This window comes from Phyllobates terribilis, unplaced genomic scaffold, assembly GCF_046119375.1.
Source record: "Phyllobates terribilis strain yellow unplaced genomic scaffold, ASM4611937v1 Scaffold_4__5_contigs__length_816908805, whole genome shotgun sequence".
NCBI lineage: Eukaryota > Metazoa > Chordata > Amphibia > Anura > Dendrobatidae > Phyllobates > Phyllobates terribilis.
In genome coordinates this window covers 747594166-747614471 of record NW_027362764.1, presented here as the reverse complement: position 1 = coordinate 747614471, position 20306 = coordinate 747594166, and the positions used below count along the sequence as shown (strand labels likewise).

At 42.1% G+C, this 20306-nt stretch overlaps 1 long non-coding RNA gene across 1 annotated transcript in view; it reads right to left on the bottom strand.

Moving 5' to 3' along the window:
* LOC141264515 (uncharacterized) overlaps positions 1 to 9964 on the bottom strand; it is a 114857-nt gene extending 104893 nt beyond the window's left edge. The window contains exon 1 of the long non-coding RNA XR_012319980.1: positions 9833 to 9964. This is a non-coding gene — a long non-coding RNA (uncharacterized lncRNA). The remainder of the gene's footprint in view (positions 1 to 9832) is intronic.
* Positions 9965 to 20306: the final 10342 nt, after the last annotated feature.

Sequence of the window (20306 nt, the reverse complement as noted above, 5' to 3'; positions counted from 1 at the left end):
CGTACTAATACGCGTCTGTGCCCTGGGACTTAAGAGCCAGACCCGTATTAGTACGTCATCGCGATCGCGCGCGCACACAGGCTGTGCGGGCGCGATCGCCGCCGGGTGTCAGCTGATTGTCACAGCTGACACCCGGTACTATGTGCAGGGAGCGGTCACGCACCGCTCCCAGCACATTAACCCCCGCGATGCTGCGATCGAAGTCGATCGCGGCATTGCGGGGGCAAGGGGAGGTGATCGGCGATACTCACCTCCTCTTCCGGCTTCCAGCGCAGTCTGCAAAGGCTTCCCGGGTGTTGCCATGACGACCCGATGTCGTCATGACAACATCCGGGTCACCAGAGAGCAGGAAGATTGCTTGGACATGCGCAGTGCATCTCCAAGCAATCTTCACACTGTGCACTTCTGACAGCCTTCATGGCATAGGGATGGTGCTCCATTCCTGTGCCATGCAGGCGATCAGAAAAAAAAAAGTGAAAGTCCCAGAGTGGGACAAAGTAATAAAGTGTATAAACTGTGTGAAAGTGGAAAAAAAAAAAAAAAAAAATGTGCAAAAATATTATAAAAAAATAAAAAAAATAATACACCAAAAATAAAAATATAATGTACCCATCAATAAATATTATTATAAAAAAAATAAAAAAAAACAATAAAAGTACACATATTTGGTATCGCCGCGTCCGGAACAACCTGACCTATAAAACTGTCCCACTAGTTAACCCCTTCAGTGAACACGGTAAAAAAAAAAAAAAAAAACCAAGCAAAAAACAATGCTTTATCACCATACCGCCAAACAAAAAGTGGAATAACACGCGATCAAAAAGACGCATATAAATAAAAATGATACCGCTGAAAACGTCATCTCGTCCCGCAAAAAACAAGCCACCATATAGCTCCATCAGCCGAAAAATAAAAAAGTTATAGCTCTCAGAATAAAGCGATACTAAAAAATATTTTTTTCTATAAAATAGCTTTTATTGTGTATAAGCGCCAAAACATAGAAAAATGATACAAATGTGGTACCGCTGTAAACGTACTGACCCGAAGAGTAAAGCTGCCTCATCAATTTTACCACACGCGGAACAGAATAAAATAAAAAAAAAAAAAACAATTCCTGAATTGTTGGTTTTTGTTTATTCTGCCTCCCAAAAATCGGAATAGAAAGCGATCAAAAAATGTCACGTGCCTGAAAATGGCACCAATAACAACGTCAAGTCATCCCGCAAAAAACGAGCCATCACATGACTGTCTGCCAAAATCTGGAAAAATTATAGCTCTCAAAATATGGCGATGCAAAAACTAGATTTTACAAAAAATGCGTCTTTTAGTGTGTGACAGCTGTCAGTCATAAAAACCCCATATGATTCTGGCATTGCTGTAATCACACCGACCCGAAGAATAAAGTCGTCTAATCACTTATACCGCACAAGGAACGGCGTCAAAAATAAACTCTTGAGTTAGGATTGGGCTAGGGTTAGGGCTGGGTTTGGGGCTAGGGTTGTGCTGGGGCTAGGGTTGTGCTGGGGCTAGGGTTGTGCTGGGGCTAGGGTTGTGCTGGGGCTAGGGTTGTGCTAGGGTTAGGGCTGGGGTTGGGATTTTTTTCAAAAGTAAGAAAAAAAGATGACGATATGGCGACTAGTGTTGAGAGCAAGTGCTCGCTACTTGAGTTTGCATCGGGTGTTCTGGTATGCATTTAGTATAGTGGGTATTTGAGTGACATGCTCGAGTCTCTGCCCCATATGCTTCGCGGCCAAAAAACTTTACGGGGATTGCCTGGCATGCACGAGCGATCCCCGCATGTTTTTTTTTGGGTGTATAATAACCGTTAAACATGCGGAGCAGGGACTCGAGCATGTCACTCGAGCACACGCTGTACATGGTGCATACCTGAGTACCCGATGCAAACTCAAGTAGCGAGCACTTGCGCTCAAGAATAATGACAACTTATTCAATATGATGACCTAATGTAAACAAATAATGTGCCGTACCTCTGGGTTCAAAATGTTCACTATACACCTTAATAAAATCTTTGAGGGGTATAGTTTCCAAAATGGGGACACTTGTGGGGGAGCTCCACTGTTTAGGCACATCACGGGCTCTCCAAACGCGACATGGTGTCCGCTAACAAATTGAATGGAAAATCGGCTCAAATTGTTAGCGGACGCCATGTTGCGTTTGGAGAGCCCCTGTGTGCCCAAACATTGGAGCTCCCCCACAAGTGACCCCATTTTGGAAACTAGACCCCCCAAGGCACCTATCTAGATGCATAGTGAGCACTTAGAACCCCCAGGTGCTTCACAAATTGATTCGTAAAAATGAAAAAGTGAAAATAAAACACTTTTTCATTTTTATGAATCAATTTGTGAAGCACCTGGGGTTCCAAGTGCTCACTATGAATCTAGATAGGTGCCTTGGGGGTCTAGTTTCCAAAATGGGGTCACTTGTGGGGGAGCTCCAATGTTTGGGCACACAGGGACTCTCTAAATGCAACATGGTATCCGCTAACAAATTGAATGGAAAATCGTCTCAAATTGTTAGCGGACACCACATTGCGTTTGGAGAGCCCCTCTGTGCCCAAACTTTGGAGCTCCCCCACAAGTGACCCCATTTTGGAAACTAGACCCCCCAAGGCACCTTTCTAGATGCATAGTGAGCACTTGGAACCCCCAGGTGCTTCACAAATTGATTCGTAAAAATGAAAAAGTGAAAAAAAAAACACTTTTTCATTTTTATGAATCAATTTGTGAAGCACCTGGGGTTCCAAGTGCTCACTATGAATCTAGATAGGTGCCTTGGGGGGTCTAGTTTCCAAAATGGGGTCACTTGTGGGGGAGCTCCAATGTTTGGGCACACAGGGACTCTCCAAATGCAACATGATATCCGCTAACAAATTGTCGGCTCAAATTGTTAGCGGATATCATGTTGCATTTGGAGAGTCCCTGTGTGCCCAAACATTGGAGCTCCTCCACAAGTGACCCCATTTTGGAAACTAGACCCCCCAAGGCACCTATCTAGATGCATAGTGAGCACTTGGAACCCCTAGGTGCTTCACAAATTAATTCGTAAAAATGAAAAAGTGTTTTTTTTTTCACTTTTTCATTATTACGAATCAATTTGTGAAGCACCTGGGGGTTCCAAGTGCTCACTATGCATCTAGAAAGGTGCCTTGGGGGGTCTAGTTTCCAAAATGGGGTCACTTGTGGGGGAGCTCCAAAGTTTGGGCACAGAGGGGCTCTCCAAACGCAATGTGGCGTCCGCTAACAATTTGAGCCGATTTTCCATTCAATTTGTTAGCGGATACCATGTTGCATTTAGAGAGTCCCTGTGTGCCCAAACATTGGAGCTCCCCCACAAGTGACCCCATTTTGGAAACTAGACCCCCCAAGGCACCTATCTAGATGCATAGTGAGCACTTGGAACCCCTAGGTGCTTCACAAATTGATTCGTAAAAATGAAAAAGTGTTTTTTTTTTCACTTTTTCATTATTACGAATCAATTTGTGAAGCACCTGGGGGTTCCAAGTGCTCACTATGCATCTAGAAAGGTGCCTTGGGGGGTCTAGTTTCCAAAATGGGGTCATTTGTGGGGGAGCTCCAAAGTTTGGGCACAGAGGGGCTCTCCAAACGCAATGTGGTGTCCGCTAACAATTTGAGCCGATTTTCCATTCAATTTGTTAGCGGATACCATGTTGCATTTAGAGAGTCCCTGTGTGCCCAAACATTGGAGCTCTCCCACAAGTGACCCCATTTTGGAAACTAGACCCCCCAAGGCACCTATCTAGATGCATAGTGAGCAGTTGGAACCTCCAGGTGCTTCACAAATTGATTCATAAAAATGAAAAAGTGTTTTTTTTTTCACTTTTTCATTGTTACGAATCAATTTGTGAAGCACCTGGGGGTTCCAAGTGCTCACTATGCATCTAGATAGGTGCCTTGGGGGGTCTAGTTTCCAAAATGGGGTCACTTGTGGGGGAGCTCCAATGTTTGGGCACACAGCAGCTCTCCAAACGCAACATGATGTCGCTAACAATTTGAGCCAATTTTGCGTTAAATTTGTTAGCGGACACCATGTTGCATTTAGAGAGCCGCTGTGTGCCCAAATATTGGAGCTCCCCCACAAGTGACCCCATTTTGGAAACTAGACCACCCAAGGCACCTATCTAGATGCATAGTGAGCACTTGGAACCCTCAGGTGCTTCACAAATTGATTCATACAAATGAAAAAGTGTTTTTTTTTTCACTTTTTCATTGTTACGAATCAATTTGTGAAGCACCTGGGGGTTCCAAGTGCTCACTATGCATCTAGATAGGTGCCTTGGGGGGTCTAGTTTCCAAAATGTGGTCACTTGTGGGGGAGCTCCAATGTTTGGGCACACAGGGACTCTCTAAATGCAACATGGTGTCCTCTAACAAATTTAACGGAAAATCGGCTCAAATTGTTAGCGACACCATGTTGCGTTTGGAGAGCCTCTGTGTGCCCAAACATTGGAGCTCCCCCACAAGTGACCCCATTTTGGAAACTAGACCCCCCAAGGCACCTATCTAGATGCATTGTGAGCACTTGGAACCCTCAGGTGCTTCACAAATTGATTCATAAAAATGAAAAAGTGTTTTTTTTTTTCACTTTTTCATTGTTACGAATCAATTTGTGAAGCACCTGGGGGTTCCAAGTGCTCACTATGCATCTAGAAAGGTGCCTTGGGGGGTCTAGTTTCCAAAATGGGGTCACTTGTGGGGGAGCTCCAAAGTTTGGGCACACATGGGCTCTCCAAACACAACATGGCGTCCGCTAATTATTCAAGCAAATTTTACAATCAAAAAGTCAAATGGCGCTCCTTCCCTTCCGAGCCCTGCCGTGCGCCCAAACAGTATTTTTTCCCCAAATATTGGGTATCTACGTGCCCAGGGGAAATTGCACAACAAATTTTGGGGTCCATTTTTTCTTGTTACCCCTGTGAAAATAAAAAAAATTGGGTCTAAAGTAACATTTTTGTGAAAAAAGTTAAATGTTCATTTTTTTCTTCCACATTCAAAAAATTCCTGTGAAGCACCTGAAGGGTTAATAAAGTTCTTGAATGTGGTTTTGAGCACCTTGAGGGGTGCAGTTTTTAGAATGGTGTCACTTTTGGGTATTTTCTGTCATAAAGACCTCTCAAAGTGACTTCAAATGTGATGTGGTCCCTAAAAAAATGGTTTTGTAAATTTTGTTGGAAAAATGAGAAATCGCTGGTCAACTTTTAACCCTTATAGCTCCCTAACAAAAAAAAATTTTGGTTCCAAAATTGTGCTGATGTAAAGTAGACATGTGGGAAATGTTATTTATTAACTCTTTTGTGTGACATATCGCTCTGATTTCAGGGCTTAAAAATTCAAATTTTGAAAATTGCAAAATTTTCAAAATTTTCGCCAAATTTCCGTTTTTTTCACAAATAAACGCAAGTGATATCGAAGAAATTTTTCCACAATCATGAAGTACAATATGTCACGAAAAAACAATCTCAGAATCAGGGGGATCCGTTGAAGCGTTCCAGAGTAATTACCTCATAAAGTGACAGTGGTCAGAATTGTAAAAATTGGCCCGGTCATTAACGTGCAAACCACCCGCGGGGCTTAAGGGGTTAATATTGAGCAGAAATAATTTCAGCCTATTGGTTCGGCCTCCACAACAGTCACTGCCTCTCATGTGGCCCCTTGGGAAAATTGATCTCCCACCCTGCTCTATTTTGTTTAGCGCTATGTTATGCGTAGCGCTGCACACAAGGGAAAAATTTGTGCGGCGCGCGTAGAACGCCACTTTCTGTCTTTTTACATCTATACATATGTACCAAACCACCTGTGTGTTGCTCACATGACCTATCACATGATTTATCAAAGGGGATCATGTGACATGTCACGTGATACATCAGGTACCGGTGGGGGCCCACGTCTTCTAAACTGCCCGGGGCCCTGGCTACTCTTAATCCACCCCTGACTATGGGTATGAAAAGGACAACAGTGTTCCAGCAGGACAACGACCAGAAGCATACGTCGAGATTAGCGAAGAAATGGTTCAATGACATTGATGAAGAGGTGCTGGACTGGCCCCCACTGCCCCCTACCTCACCACAATTGTAGTTAGAGTTGAAGAAAAAGCTGTATACATACAGTACCCTAGTGAGTCGAGCAGTCTGCACCAACTTTGGGAACGCGTAGAAGAGACCTGGGATCGGATTTCGGTCGAGACAAGCTTGAATCTGATCGAGAGCATGCCCAGAAGGATTCAGGTAGTGTTGGAAGCCAAAGGTGGATTTACAAAATACTAACAAAATAATAAAAGTTACAATTTTGATTTTTTTGGAGCAAAGCAGTAACAATGCAGTGACATGACAAGAATCTGTATAACTAATCATATGCTAAATAGTTGCAAGTCAAATTTATGTATGAGATAGCCAAGATGATTGTCTATAAAATGATGGTGGTCTCACGTTGAAAGCAGTAGTGGATGATGAGATATGGAGCCTGGAAGTCAAAAGCTCAAAACATTGTTACCCTTTTGTTCATCAGTGTATCTATCATCTTTTTTCTTTGTCTGTCTATCTATCTATCTATCTATCTATCTATCTATCTATCTATCTATCTATCTATGTATCTATCCATCCATCTGTATATCCACCAGCCCCAAGTTTGAGGATATAAATAAATCCATCACTAGAAGCAGAAATGTGCTGTGTGCGCTGTATGACTCAAACCCCATGTATTTATACACCTCCTCAAATCATGAAATATCATGAAGTCAACTATAAAAAAAATGCTTGACAATATATTCAGTCGATGGGAGATAATGGAAAATGAGAATTTAAATGTAGAAGCCGGGACACAGTCATACAGAGTTTCATCATTGTGGGTGCACGGAGGAGGACTCTGCAGGACGTGGCTGCATCAGATCACATTTCTCGCAGTTTAGAGGTCCCTAGAAGTCTTGAGTCTTGACACAGAAGATTTCTTCCTTTTGATGTTTCTTTGAGATGTTCAAGTTGCAAAACTATTCACCCGAGACTAGGAGAACTACAAGGTTTTAGTAATGACTAAAGCAGATAACTTTTACTTTATACTAGTCTTTTTGGGAGCAAAATGAGAAAATATATATGGTCCGTGTATAAGGGCGCTAAGAACAAATGCAAAAATAAAGGAAAAACTCAAGTTGTAAATGTAAATTTGGTCACTGTCCACTTGGGACAATCCCTTTTTATGTAAAGGGTTCCAAGAAAAATAACTACTGGGATCCCGATTGCTTAAACAGTTTTGATTTTTTTTACTTAAATTTATGTATTAGGGGCTAAAAATCATTGTTTGCAATTGTGTTTCATAAAAAACGTTTCAATTTTTTGGCTTTTATAGGCTTTTTCCCTCATCTGAAAGGAGCTCAGAAAAAGACAGATAAAAAAGACTATCAGAACGAAGGACTCTCAGTTAACTCATTCTGCAGCCAACAATAGACTGTGCAGCATAGAGGCTGCAGAAGGCAAATGCTGCAACATTTTTCATGAAAACCAATTGCAAAATTGATTTCTTGCTCCAAATACATGCATTTAAAGTAGGAAAATAAATGTCCTCAAAAGTGAACAACCCCTTTAAATGTAATCTGCAGAGGAATCTTTCAGTGGGGAAATTAAGCATTACATGGTGTCCTTCTACACAGTTTGATATTGTCAACTCTGAAGTTGAGCAAAAATATTGAAATGACCCAGATACAGTGGCCACAACGGTAGTCAGGGCACCCACTATGAATATTAGGCCCTGCAACGTCATTTTTTTCCAGTGCAACACACACGGAGACCTATTAATTAGAAGAGAACCCCAGGACATCGCAGGTGGGACAAGTTCTAGTCTGGCGGTCATGGGCTACCGACAAGGCCACTACACCAGGGTCCTGAGAATCTTTTTGCTCTACTCTAGGCAGCACTGATTGGCCACAGGATCAAATCAACATGTATTGAAGCTTAAAAGCACAATATTTTTTTATGACAATTAAAGGGGTTGTCTGGGCATATGGTACTGATAAGCTATCCATGGGTAGTTCATCAATAGCAGATTGGTAAAGTCTGAGACCTGGTACCCGTACCGATCGGCTGTTGCTCCAGCGGTGGTCAGATGTAAACAATTTGAGTTGAGCTGCTGAGCACAGTCCCAGTCACAGTATAGTGGCATTTGTTGGCTATACCACAGCGCTTTTTTAGGAACGGACCTGGGTTGGATTAGTGGTATTGCAACCACCAGGGGCAACACTGGCAGGTAGCGTAGTCAGGAATAGTCAGAGTTTGGTACACAGGAACAGCAGTATAGTCTTGAAGGATAAGCAGGTTGCGTAGTCAGGATCAGCAGTATACTCTTGGATAAGGCAGCAGGTGAAAGGAAAGCTTGACTGAAGGCTGGGAGCTCAATAATCTCCCAAGGAAGGAGGTGCCAGGCCAGGTTTATACAGGGTGTTCAATCAGGAAATCACTGGATAAAGCCAATCAGGAACAACATAGGGTGGAGCCACTTAGGAACAACACAGGGACTGGTATCTGGGTTAGCAAGGAACTGTCCAGTGAGCTGAATAGCTCAGGGGGAAGAGCTAGCTTGACCTTTGACTACCCCCTAGCTTTACTATTTTGTCCCTGATGTGACCTCTTGGCTTTTACCCTGCTTGACGACCCTTTCTGCGTCTGGTTCGCTCTTCCAGACAGCAGCTCTTACGTGGAAACAATCCACTGGACCCGTTGTAAGATCAGGTTCCTGGTTAAAGGATAGTCGGGGTTCTTCTGGAATCTGCCAGATGTAGTTGCTTGTGCCAAGTCTGTCTGAAGTAGCCTTTTAGAACCCATGGTTGGTCTCTGATAGTCATGACAATCTGTGTCAATAGGCAGTTGAAAGAACACCCAACAGTAAAAGTTTACCGATCGGCGGTCGTATTGTGCCACCAGTTGGTCTGTGTAAGCGAACCTTAACAGTTTAGACGCCACAAACACAGTTGACCACAACATCTAAGAGGTTGAACTACTGGGATTGGACTAATCTCCAATCCCAGCAGTTGTATGCAGATGTCAGCTGTATAACACAGCTGGCACTCATTGTGTATCGAGTGGCGTCAGTTACCAAGACAGCTCCATACAGCTTCCACCTGGAATGTGATCTGGCAAAAACTGAAACACTGTAGTATATCTGGTGCAGAGTGTGTGGTGCGGAGCATGAGACAAGGATTTAAGGAACACTTTTTAAGGTTATGCAGTTGGTTTACCCACAGTCCAATTTCGTAATATCAAGTAACGTTGCCCCCAATGCATCATTTGCAGGCACCGTGGTTGCAGATAATTATATTATACATTAATTCTCTACTGATGTAACATGGATTAATATGGTCTTGAGGGCAAGGCGTCACCAGGCTGCAGAATTAGGCTAACCACAAGATCATTGTAACGGAGCTCTTTGATGTCAGTGCCAGCAGAACGTATATACAGTGGAGGGTAGAGCTAATAGGTGGTAATTGGATGCAGAGTCAATAAACCAAGGAAGGATGCGGAGTGCCTGGGGGCTCTATCAGAGCAGCTATCCAGCTGCTGCTATGAGTCAGCAGAACCCCCCTGCGTTGGCAAAGAGAGATTACAAGGTTGCATCTCAAAGGATTTTGTAGTCTGTAATCAGAAGAAATCCTGCAAAGCTCTTTATCTCCAAACCTAGAATACAGTAAATGTATCAACGCGTGAAACACAAACCAGGGATTTGTTCCTTGTGCAACATTGTCCAACCGAGAGGCCTACATAGAAGAGAGGGGGTCCCACAGCGAAGATCATTATGGTAATGTTATGTCTCACCTCCTAAGGAGGATCCTCAAACTCCCTGGTCCGGATCTGCAGCTGTTATGCAGCACTGCCAGATGGTATAAGGGTGATACAGATGGAACAACGGAGGCTGTTGTGGCAGTCCGGCGACTGGAGGAGGTAACTGGAATCATGGGTTCAAAAAAAGCTGAGCTGAAGATACAGCAAAAGGCAGAGCGGGGGTGTAATCCTCCAGGAAGCAGAGAAGACTCAGTGATGAAGCAGAGGAGGTTCAGAGGCATAGCCAGTTTGGTGAAGTAGCAGAAATAACTCAGCATTGATGAAGCAAAGTTGCATTACACAAGAAGTTTAAATGCAGACCTAGCCCAGCGATGTAGCAGAGCTAAGTTTGTAACAGAGTCTGATGCAGAGCTTGCACAGTATCACAGCAGAGCTGAGTTTGTAACATTGTAACAGAGTCCAATGCAGAGTTTGCACGGTGGTACAGCATAGCTAAATTTGTAACAAAGTTCAATGCAGAGCTTACACAGTGGTACAGCAGAGCTAAATTTGTAATAAACTGCAAAATGCAGAGCTAGCGCATCGGTATAGTAGATTGAGTTTGAACGGAGGTTCTATGATAGCGATGCAGTCCACGGGAAGCAGCATGACTACCAGTGCATTCAAACAATGTCCCGCCTCAGAAAGTATAATCAAATAAGGTGCAGGAGAGCAAAATGAGCTAGCCAAGGCTGGAGGTGGGTACAGTCGGTGGCACTGGAGCCAAGACAGGTGAGTAACAAATAAGGAAAAGTTCCAGCTCCTTAGATAAATATTTAGATTTGAGAGTCCTCAGTGGTTGATACCTTTTAATGGCTAACTGAAAAGATGGTAACAAATTGCAAGCTTTCGAGACTACTCAGGCCTCCTCATCAGGCATAGTATAACACAAAATAAAGAGTCACATATTTATACACAATAGGACACAGAAATAATAGATGAGACAGGTGACGTAAAGCAGAGCTATTACAATGGGAGAGAGATAAATGAAATTATTGATATTAAAGGGTAATTTCAAATCTCAGGGAGACAGAAAAGTATGGGAATATAAACTCATTGTGACCTTTGACACCTTCAGAGCAGGAATGAATATGTCGCATGGATTTATGTCATTCTACATCAACTAAGGAATGTGGTCCTCAGAACTGCGGGGTCATCATAACCCTGGACCAGACCTCAGTCACAGGACAATAAAACTTTCACACTCCTTATCTATGAACTGCTAAAATATTTACAGCCAGACCTGTTTATCTCTCTCCCAAATCTAAATATTTCTACTGGCTAACACGGTGCAAAAATATATATTTTCCCAGCTCCTTAGATAAAATTCTATTGTTTTATTTAGACAATTATAAAAAAAATCACTGGCACTCAAAGGCAAAAAAATCAACAAAGAGGAAAGAAAAATGACGTGTTTCGATCACAGACTGTGATCTTAATTAGAGCTGAGCAACTTATAACAGGCTTTGCCACCCAGGACAGAAAGACTGGGTGTTTGTCCGCCCTAAATGCCTTTTCCTTGACCCTTGGGCCGTGTCTCCAGTGTTTGCTAACAACAAAGTTTCTCTGGAGAGGGATTTACTGTACTGATTAGCAAAGAAGATGGAACTAGCAGGTCCCAGGTCCGTCCCTACAAAGGCCCCATTGCTGCTGCATGATCTGCGTCCATGGAATTTATGTCCTTAATTCTACCGTAATGCAGAAACAGAAAATATGACATTAACAGAAAGTTAAGACTAGTGCAAACCAGAGCCAATCTAATGGCGTAAATGATGACAGCAACAGGAGATCAGTGTGATGATTTTGAGGGATACAGTGACCGATCTGCTCATATAATTATATAAATGTAGACAAGGGTCAAGAAGTGTAATAAAGTTGGTAGGAAGAGAGCACCATATCGCAATTTAGATTCTAGAAATGTTGATGGCAGCTGGAGAGGAATATGATCACCTTATTGTGGGAGGCAGTGACCTGTTCACTTTTACAATTATATAAATGTAGTCAATGGTCACAAAGCGCCATGAAATTAGTAGGGTTAGCGTTATATATAGTCACTCTAGCATGACAAGTAACAGGAGAGGGGTGTAGAAGCAGTGGCATGAAAAGAATGGGGAAAGAATATCATGTAGCTAATCTAATGATGTCAACGTTGATGGCAGTAGAAGCCTGTCAGATCTTGGTGAATCGATGGGCGGCGTCCTTCTTTGGACGCGGTACATCGATGATGTCCTTCTGATCTGGCAGGGGAATATAGCTTCATTGGATGCATTCATGAAACACTTAAATGAGAATAACCGTAATATTCACTTAACATATCAATTTGATTACCATCAGATTGAATTCCTTGATGTGTCCTTAAAGAGAGATGATAATAACTGCATACAAACTTCTGTATACCGTAAACCCACATCTACTAATATGCTATTGCATGCCTCTTCCTCACACCCTGGACATGTTATTCGGTCGGTACCCGTGGGTCAGTTTCTCCGCATTCGGAGGATCTGCTCCACGGATGATGACTTCGAGAGACAGGCGTTGGAGTTGAGTGATAGGTTTTTCGCTCGAGGATACAGCCGACGTATGATTAAAAGGGTGTATAATAGGGCCAAGCACACTTCCCGAAATAGTTTACTATATGACAACAAAAATAGGAGATGCAACTCCGGGCAAGTTAGATTTGTCACGAGTTTTAACTCCCAATTCCCTTGTCTTAGAGGAATACTATCTAAATCATGGCATATCTTGAAGGCTGATCCGATTATCTCGAGGTTTATCTCGGACAAACCATCAATCACCACTAGACGGTCTAGGAATCTTCGTGATTATCTAGTACGGTCACATTATGAGGGCTCTGGGGGTGGCACATTTTTGGACGGACAGCCCGGGAGATCTGGGTGTGCTCCGTGTGGTCGGTGTGTGGCATGCCCAAATGTTGAACGTTGCGATACGTTCTTGGGATCAGATGGGTCCAAAATCTACAAGATCAAAAAATTTATCACATGTACCACCAAATATGTGATATATTCGGCTACATGCCCATGTGGATTACTATATGTAGGGATGACTACCCGGCAATTCAAGATTCGGGTTCGCGAACATGTGTTGGGGATTATTGCTGCTGCCGACCACACGGATGTATCCACCCTTAAGACTATACCGCGCCATTTCAAAATCTACCACAATTGTGATGCCTCGGTTTTTAGGATTAGGGGGATTGATTCAATTATACCCAATATACGAGGGGGAAAAATCGGACAGAAGTTGGCCCAACTTGAGTCCCGTTGGATCTGGACCTTGAATACCCTCCACCCAGTAGGACTGAATGAAAATATTAGCTATGCACCTTTTCTCTGATCATCTGCCTTCTGCACCTGCTTATCACATTACTTTGTTATATGTGACCATGATTATACCGTCCTAACAGGTTCTATGGATATTCTTTGTTTATTATTATTCTTTTATATGGTTTTAATCTATGTTTTTTGTGTTGTCTAGGATCTTGCTTTGTTTTTGTATGCTTTTTCACACTATGAATTGGGACAGTCTCAGTGGATCGAATTAACTACACAATACAGAGCGTGAAAACCTACGGCTATGAGATGCTAACCGCTCACTTGGGATAATGCCGTCTATTTTGTTGTCTTAATATATCAATTAGTCATGTATTTTATTTTATGACATAAAATATGGATCCTGCATGATCTTTATATAGATGTATATCTGTGGTATGTGATACTTTGTAATCTGTGGATGATATATGGCCATCACTAAGGAAAATATATATATAAATTGATGTAGATCTATTAGGTTGATGTTCTCCCTCTATGCTATAATTGGTAATACTATTTTGTGTTCCAACTCCTTGGGGCCACTACAGTGACTTTATGCTACCATACCATACCATGTATATCCTTTTATGGTCATGCTGTGGATGTGCGGTCTAATGTAATTTATATGTTCTGATAGATACTTGTTTTCATATTGTCCCAAATCATAGCATATATATGTGTTGTTTTATTCCTGTATATATTCTGTGAACTGACCTTGCACGCATGCGCACTATGGACTCTAGACGCTGACCGGCTCTCCGCGTCTCTGGTGCCTTCCGGCGTCGGGTCACGTGTGGCCTGCCGCCGTTTGTCATGTGACGCGGACGCCGTTTGGCGTCGCGATCTCCATGGTGACGCATGCGTCACTTCCGGTCACTTCCGGTTTTCGGCACTGCGGTATGCCGATATAAAGTGGATCCTCCACACATGTCTTCAAGCCCCCTGACGAAGGGACATCCGAAACGCGCGTCGGGGCTCCTGCTCCACGTGTGTAGCCTGTCCTCTGCCCCTGTGCCCTGACTGTCTGCTCACAGATCTCCCCTTGCTTTCCATTGGTATGTATAGTGGGGCTTCTATGGCTGTATATGAGATTACTACATGAATAATACTATTGTTATGTCTAAGGGCACATGATTACTTTCTAATAGACACCTACTGATTGTACTTTTGAATATGGGGCTGTGATAGTGACTATCTATTTTGCAATTTTGTAACTATACAATGATATATTTAACACGTGGATTGTGGTTTTTGTCCATGGTATTTGTATTTTACCCCTTTTTGCTACTATGTGTTTAATAAATTTTTGATACATTTATATATCTATGGCTTTTTGATCGTTTATTTTTCTCCTTGTTTCTAACATGACAAGTAACAGGAGAGGGGTGTAGAAGCAGTGGCATGAAAAGAATGGGGAAAGAATATCATGTAGCTAATCTAATGATGTCAACGTTGATGGCAGTAGAAGACGAAGGTGCTGATTCTGGGAGAGAAAGTGATTGATCAACTCAGGTTTAGTAAAGGTAGAGCTCCATCTGACAAGAATGTATCTTCATGGTGAATGGGTAGGACACATTGCAGCCACTCATATCTATGGAATGATCTCCACAAGTCAATTCTTTTTTTAAATTACAGCAGTAGGAGAGGAGTGTCATGACCCTGTGGGAAGAAGTGACCTGATCACTCATATTTATATGACTGCTGACAATGATTGTGAAGTGTCATAAAGTGTGTGGGTATACAACCACTATGTAGCCAATCAGATGATGAGAATGATGAGAGCAGCACAGGTAGAGTATGTTGTATTTTTACAAATCAGTGACTTGTTCTATCATGTGATTATATGAAAGTCAGCACTGATTATACAGGACAGAAGCAGTGTCATGAAGTGAGGGGGAATATGACACAATGCAGTCTGCCAGATCCTGGGGCAGCTGACAGCAGCAGGAGAGGAGTGTGTTGATCTTATGCAGGGCAGTGACCTATTCACTTATACAATTATATTAGTGAAGATAATGGAGCATCTGAGAGTCAATGGGTCAGGATGTCAACTTGTCTTAAAGGAGAATCCATATTTTATTGTGCAGAGTTGCCATTCAGGACCTTTGGGGAGCTTGGTAACAACCCCTGAAGAATTGCAATTAGTTGTAATTTCTATTAAGAATTTCTAACATTCTAACAAAGAGAACTTCTTTATTTTTCATTTGCATTCTTTCTATCTATTTCTTCGCCCCCCCCCTCCTACTTTAATTTTTTATTTCTCCTCCACACCCACAGTGACATCACAAACTTTACCTGAGTCCCACCGCAGTGACCCAAACGATGAGGATTATACTTCATCGAAACACCGTCGTGTTTATTTTCTATGCTGATTGAAATACTCCGTATCCATCATTATATGGTCATTAAGTGCCGTCTTAGGAAAAGAATGATGTAGTCTCCTCCAGTAATTGTAAATTATATCCCGTCTTTTGTATGTTTTATTTATGTACCAACATGGCCGTAATTGGTTCTTTTGTATATATACGCCACGCAGATGTGCGTAGATCACACTGGCTTGCTTAAACATCGGGGTAATAAATGTTCGCTCCATGGTTTTCAGCATTGCCATACATCTAAGCAAATCAGTCCGTCTTTTGTTTTTCGTTAATTAGAGCCATTTTCTTGGAATTGCTTATTAGCGCAGATCTGATAACTGCCAATGGTCTTACGCTTCAGCGGGCTCCACAGTCACTAATGTAATTTTCAGTAATTGTAGAGTTATCTAAGGCACTTTCCACCATATTTATTGCTCGTCTCTTCAGCTCTCAGCTGGGATTGCAAATGATCTGCTGCTCATATACACACTGTCTGCATTAGGAAGACAGGTCTCCTAATTGTTGACATTAACTCAACAGGCAGTAAGCGCGAGCTGCCAATGAGGTGCAATGAAGTGTGGGGAGGTGAGAGGCGCCGGAGAATGTGGACAAATTGGAAACCTTTCTAGAGAAGAATGTTCTGGAAGTAAATATGAATGCGACGATCATATCTACAAATTCCACCATTGTAAGGGTGCAAAAATTCAAGGCGTTGAGCAGATTTTTAATTTCTGTTATCTATTTTTTGTTGGATTTGCTGTATAGACTAGGACAGAATAAGCAGAGTCATTTCATTATCATTTATCATTTAATGACTGTTCTGTTCTGCTGCTAGAGGCATAGATAGGACGATGCCGATAGATAAAATACTACTCCATCAATTGACATTCATCCATTATTCTTGCAACGACCCCAGAATGTGGACAAATTGGAAACCTCTCTGGGGTTAGAATGTTCTGGACGTAAATATGAATGTGACGATCATATCTACAAATTCCACCATTGTAAGGGTGCAAAAATTCAAGGGGTTGAGCAGATTTTTAATTTCTGTTATCTTTTTTTTGTTGGATTTGCTGTATAGACTAGGACAGAATAAGCAGAGTCATTTAATTATCATTTCTTATTTAATGACTGTTCTGTTCTATTGCTAGAGGCATAGATAAGACGATACCAACAGATAAAATACTACTCCATCAATTGAGTTTCATCCATTATTTTTTCTCCAACCCCCGCAAGTAGCTTTAAAGAGAATCTGTCAGTAAGATAAACCACACAAACCACATATATGGGCATGCAGGTCTTTGAAATTAAAATCTATTGACACCTACAGTACAGACCAAAAGTTTAGACACACCTTCTCATTTAAAGATTTTTCTGTGTTTTCATGACTATGAAAATTGTACATTCACACTGAAGGCATCAAAACTATGAATTAACACATGTGGAATTATATACTTAACAAAAAAGTGTGAAACAACTGAAAATATGTCTTATATTCTAGGTTCTTCAAAGTAGCCACCTTTTGCTTTGATGACTGCTTTGCACACTCTTGGCATTCTCTTGATGAGCTTCAAGAGGTAGTCATCGGAAATGTTTTTTTCACTTCACAGGTGTGCCCTGTCAGGTTTAATAAGTGGGATTTCTTGCCTTATTAATGGGGTTGGGACCATGAGTTTTGTTGTGCAGAAGTCTGGTGGATACACAGCTGATAGTCCTACTGAATAGACTGTTAGAATTTGTATTATGGCAAGAAAAAAGCAGCTAAGTAAATAAAAACGAGTGGCCTTCATTACTTTAAGAAATGAAGGTCAGTCAGTCCGAAAAATTGGGAAAACTTTGAAAGTGTCCCCAAGTGCAGTTGCAAAAACCATCAAGCACTACAAAGAAACTGGCTCACATGAGGACTGCCCCAGGAAAGGAAGACCAAGAGTCACCTCTGCTTCTGAGGATAAGTTTATCCGAGTCACCAGCCTCAGAAATCGCAGGTTAACAGCAGCTCAGATTAGAGACCAGGTCAATGCCACACAGAGTTCTAGCAGCAGACACATCTCTTCAACAACTCTTAAGAGGAGACTTTGTGCAGCAGGCCTTCATGGTAAAATAGCTGCTAGAAAACCACTGCTAAGGACAGGCAACAAGCAGAAGAGACTTGTTTGGGATAAATAACACAAGGAATGGACACCAGTGGAAATCTGTGCTTTGGTCTGATGAGTCCAAATTTGAGATCTTTGGTTCCAACCACCATGTCTTTGTGCGACGCAGAAAAGGTGAACGGATGGACTCTACATGCCTGGTTCCCACCATGAAGCATGGAGGAGGAGGTGTGATGGTGTGGGGGCGCTTTGCTGGTGACACTGTTGGGGATTTATTCAAAATTGAAGGCATACTGAACCAGCATGGCTACCACAGCATCTTGCAGCGGCATGCTATTCCATCCGGTTTGCGTTTAGTTGGACCATCATTTATTTTTCAACAGGACAATGACCCCAAACACACCTCCAGGCTGTGTAAGGGCTATTTGACCAAGATGGATAGTGATGGGGTGCTACGCCAGATGACCTGGCCTCCACAGTCACCAGACCTGAACCCAATCGAGATGGTTTGGGATGAGCTGGACCGCAGAGTGAAGGCAAAAGGGCCAACAAGTGCTAAGCATCTCTGGGAACTCCTTCAAGATTGTTGGAAGACCATTTCCGGTGACTACCTCTTGAAGCTCATCAAAAGAATGCCAAGAGTGTGCAAAGCAGTCATCAAAGCAAAAGGTGGCTACTTTGAAGAACCTAGAATATAAGACATATTTTCAGTTGTTTCACACTTTTTTGTTAAGTATATAATTCCACATGTGTTAATTCATAGTTTTGATGCCTTCAGTGTGAATGTACGATTTTCATAGTCATGAAAATACAGAAAAATCTTTAAATGAGAAGGTGTGTCCAAACTTTTGGTCTGTACTGTATATGAGTAATTAGTTAATTCATTCATATGCAACTTAGGTTTGGAATGAAAGTCTGCAGTCACTTTATGTAACTGCAGACTTCTAAATCTTCACAGCATGTGTGCAGTAGGCGAGAGTCGGCAGTTATGTGACTGCACATATGCGATTTGCATAAATGCAGTCACGTGCCAACTAGTTGTGCGCATCCTCGCTCAATTCACTTATATTGAGCAAGGCCACATATGTCTAGTTGGAATGTTGACCAGAAGGATGTAACTCACATACTTGTGGTCACGTGAATGGCCGCTCTCACCGCCTTCACCGGAGAATCCTGACAGAGTGCACTGAGCATGCTGTGAGAATTCACGAGACTGCCGTTACATAGAGAGCAGACTTTCATCCCATACCTGGACAGCCCCTTTAACAATCCACAGCCTCCCTAGGTTGTTTCTCCGCCCAGCAATAGCCTCTTTAGTTTGATTGACAGCTCGCTGTCTATGTGACATCAGGCACCAGGCAAGTAAATCAGAAAGTGAGCTATCAATCAAGCTAATGATGCTGGGGCTGAATGGGGAAACAACATCGGAGCCATTGACTCCTTAAGTGCTCTGCCACGCCTAGAGCACTTAACCCCTCTTTTGCAAATGAATTAAAATGCTAATTACTTGGGAATTCAGCAACAGAGAGAAGACATAAACGTGCTGATAGATTTACATTTCAGAGACCAGCATGCCCATGTATGCCTATTGGAGAGTTGATCTAACTGATTAATTCCCTTAATATAATCAAGTGGCCAAATAATTTTATACTTATATATGAAATAATCTACTACAAAAAAAACCTGAATCACATGATTACATGACACAGGGGGCAGAACAAGAATAATGTGGGAAAGACTGCCTCCACAGAGCTAATGGTGCCAGCTAAGGGGCGGAGACTTGTAAGGAATGGTCACATGACACTCATGACTCAGGATTTGCCCTCCTTTTCTAGTTCTCTGCTAAGAGGACAGAAATTGATAAAATAATTGAGAATTTTTAATACAAGTAAATTACAAAGATTATTTTTTTAACTATTGCTGTCAGTTTAAAAACTACCCCCCCACCCCAGGAAAATCCCTTTAAGGAGGAAAAATTTATGCTACCCCAATGGAGAAGGAGGTGGCAATAGACTAACCGCCTCCTTGACAAACTAGATAAAGCTATTGACAGCAGTTTCTGAGGGGTTGAACGGCCGGGATGGGAGTTAGCTCTTATTTTAGCCATTAATTGGAAGCCAGGGTGTCAATCACAGCCTTACTCCAGCAGAGATCACATAGGCACAGCTCCTGTGTCTGACGGAGACTGCCGGCAGCACGTCCAAGTGCCAGAAGGGGTTAAATAAATACAATCCGCGGCATGTTATTTAGATGTGGAATCCTTATATATAAAATCACCGAAGCACAAAAAATGAGGAAATTTAAGACTATTTCATGCCCTAGAAACCACGGTAAAAACAAAATGATACTTACAGCCACGGGATGAAAAACATCCAATTCTGAGAAAGGCGATCTTTGGGGAAATTCTCTCTTTGTTGGCCAAATTTCCAAGGACTGACTAAGATCTTATTTTCTTAACCTCCATGTAATAAATACAGACACAAAATGTCCAAATAGACCTTGTTATCGGGATACAGAGGGTCTCTTCATGCTGAGTTCTTATTTTTTGTCTTCAGGCAGCACATGTGCTTTATGGAAATAGTATTTTATTCCAGTGACCATAGATATTATTGTGTGTGGGAGAGCGATGATTTTTTTGTTGTTGTTTTTGTTAAAGTAATTATAGTAACTTATACAATCAGCATTACAT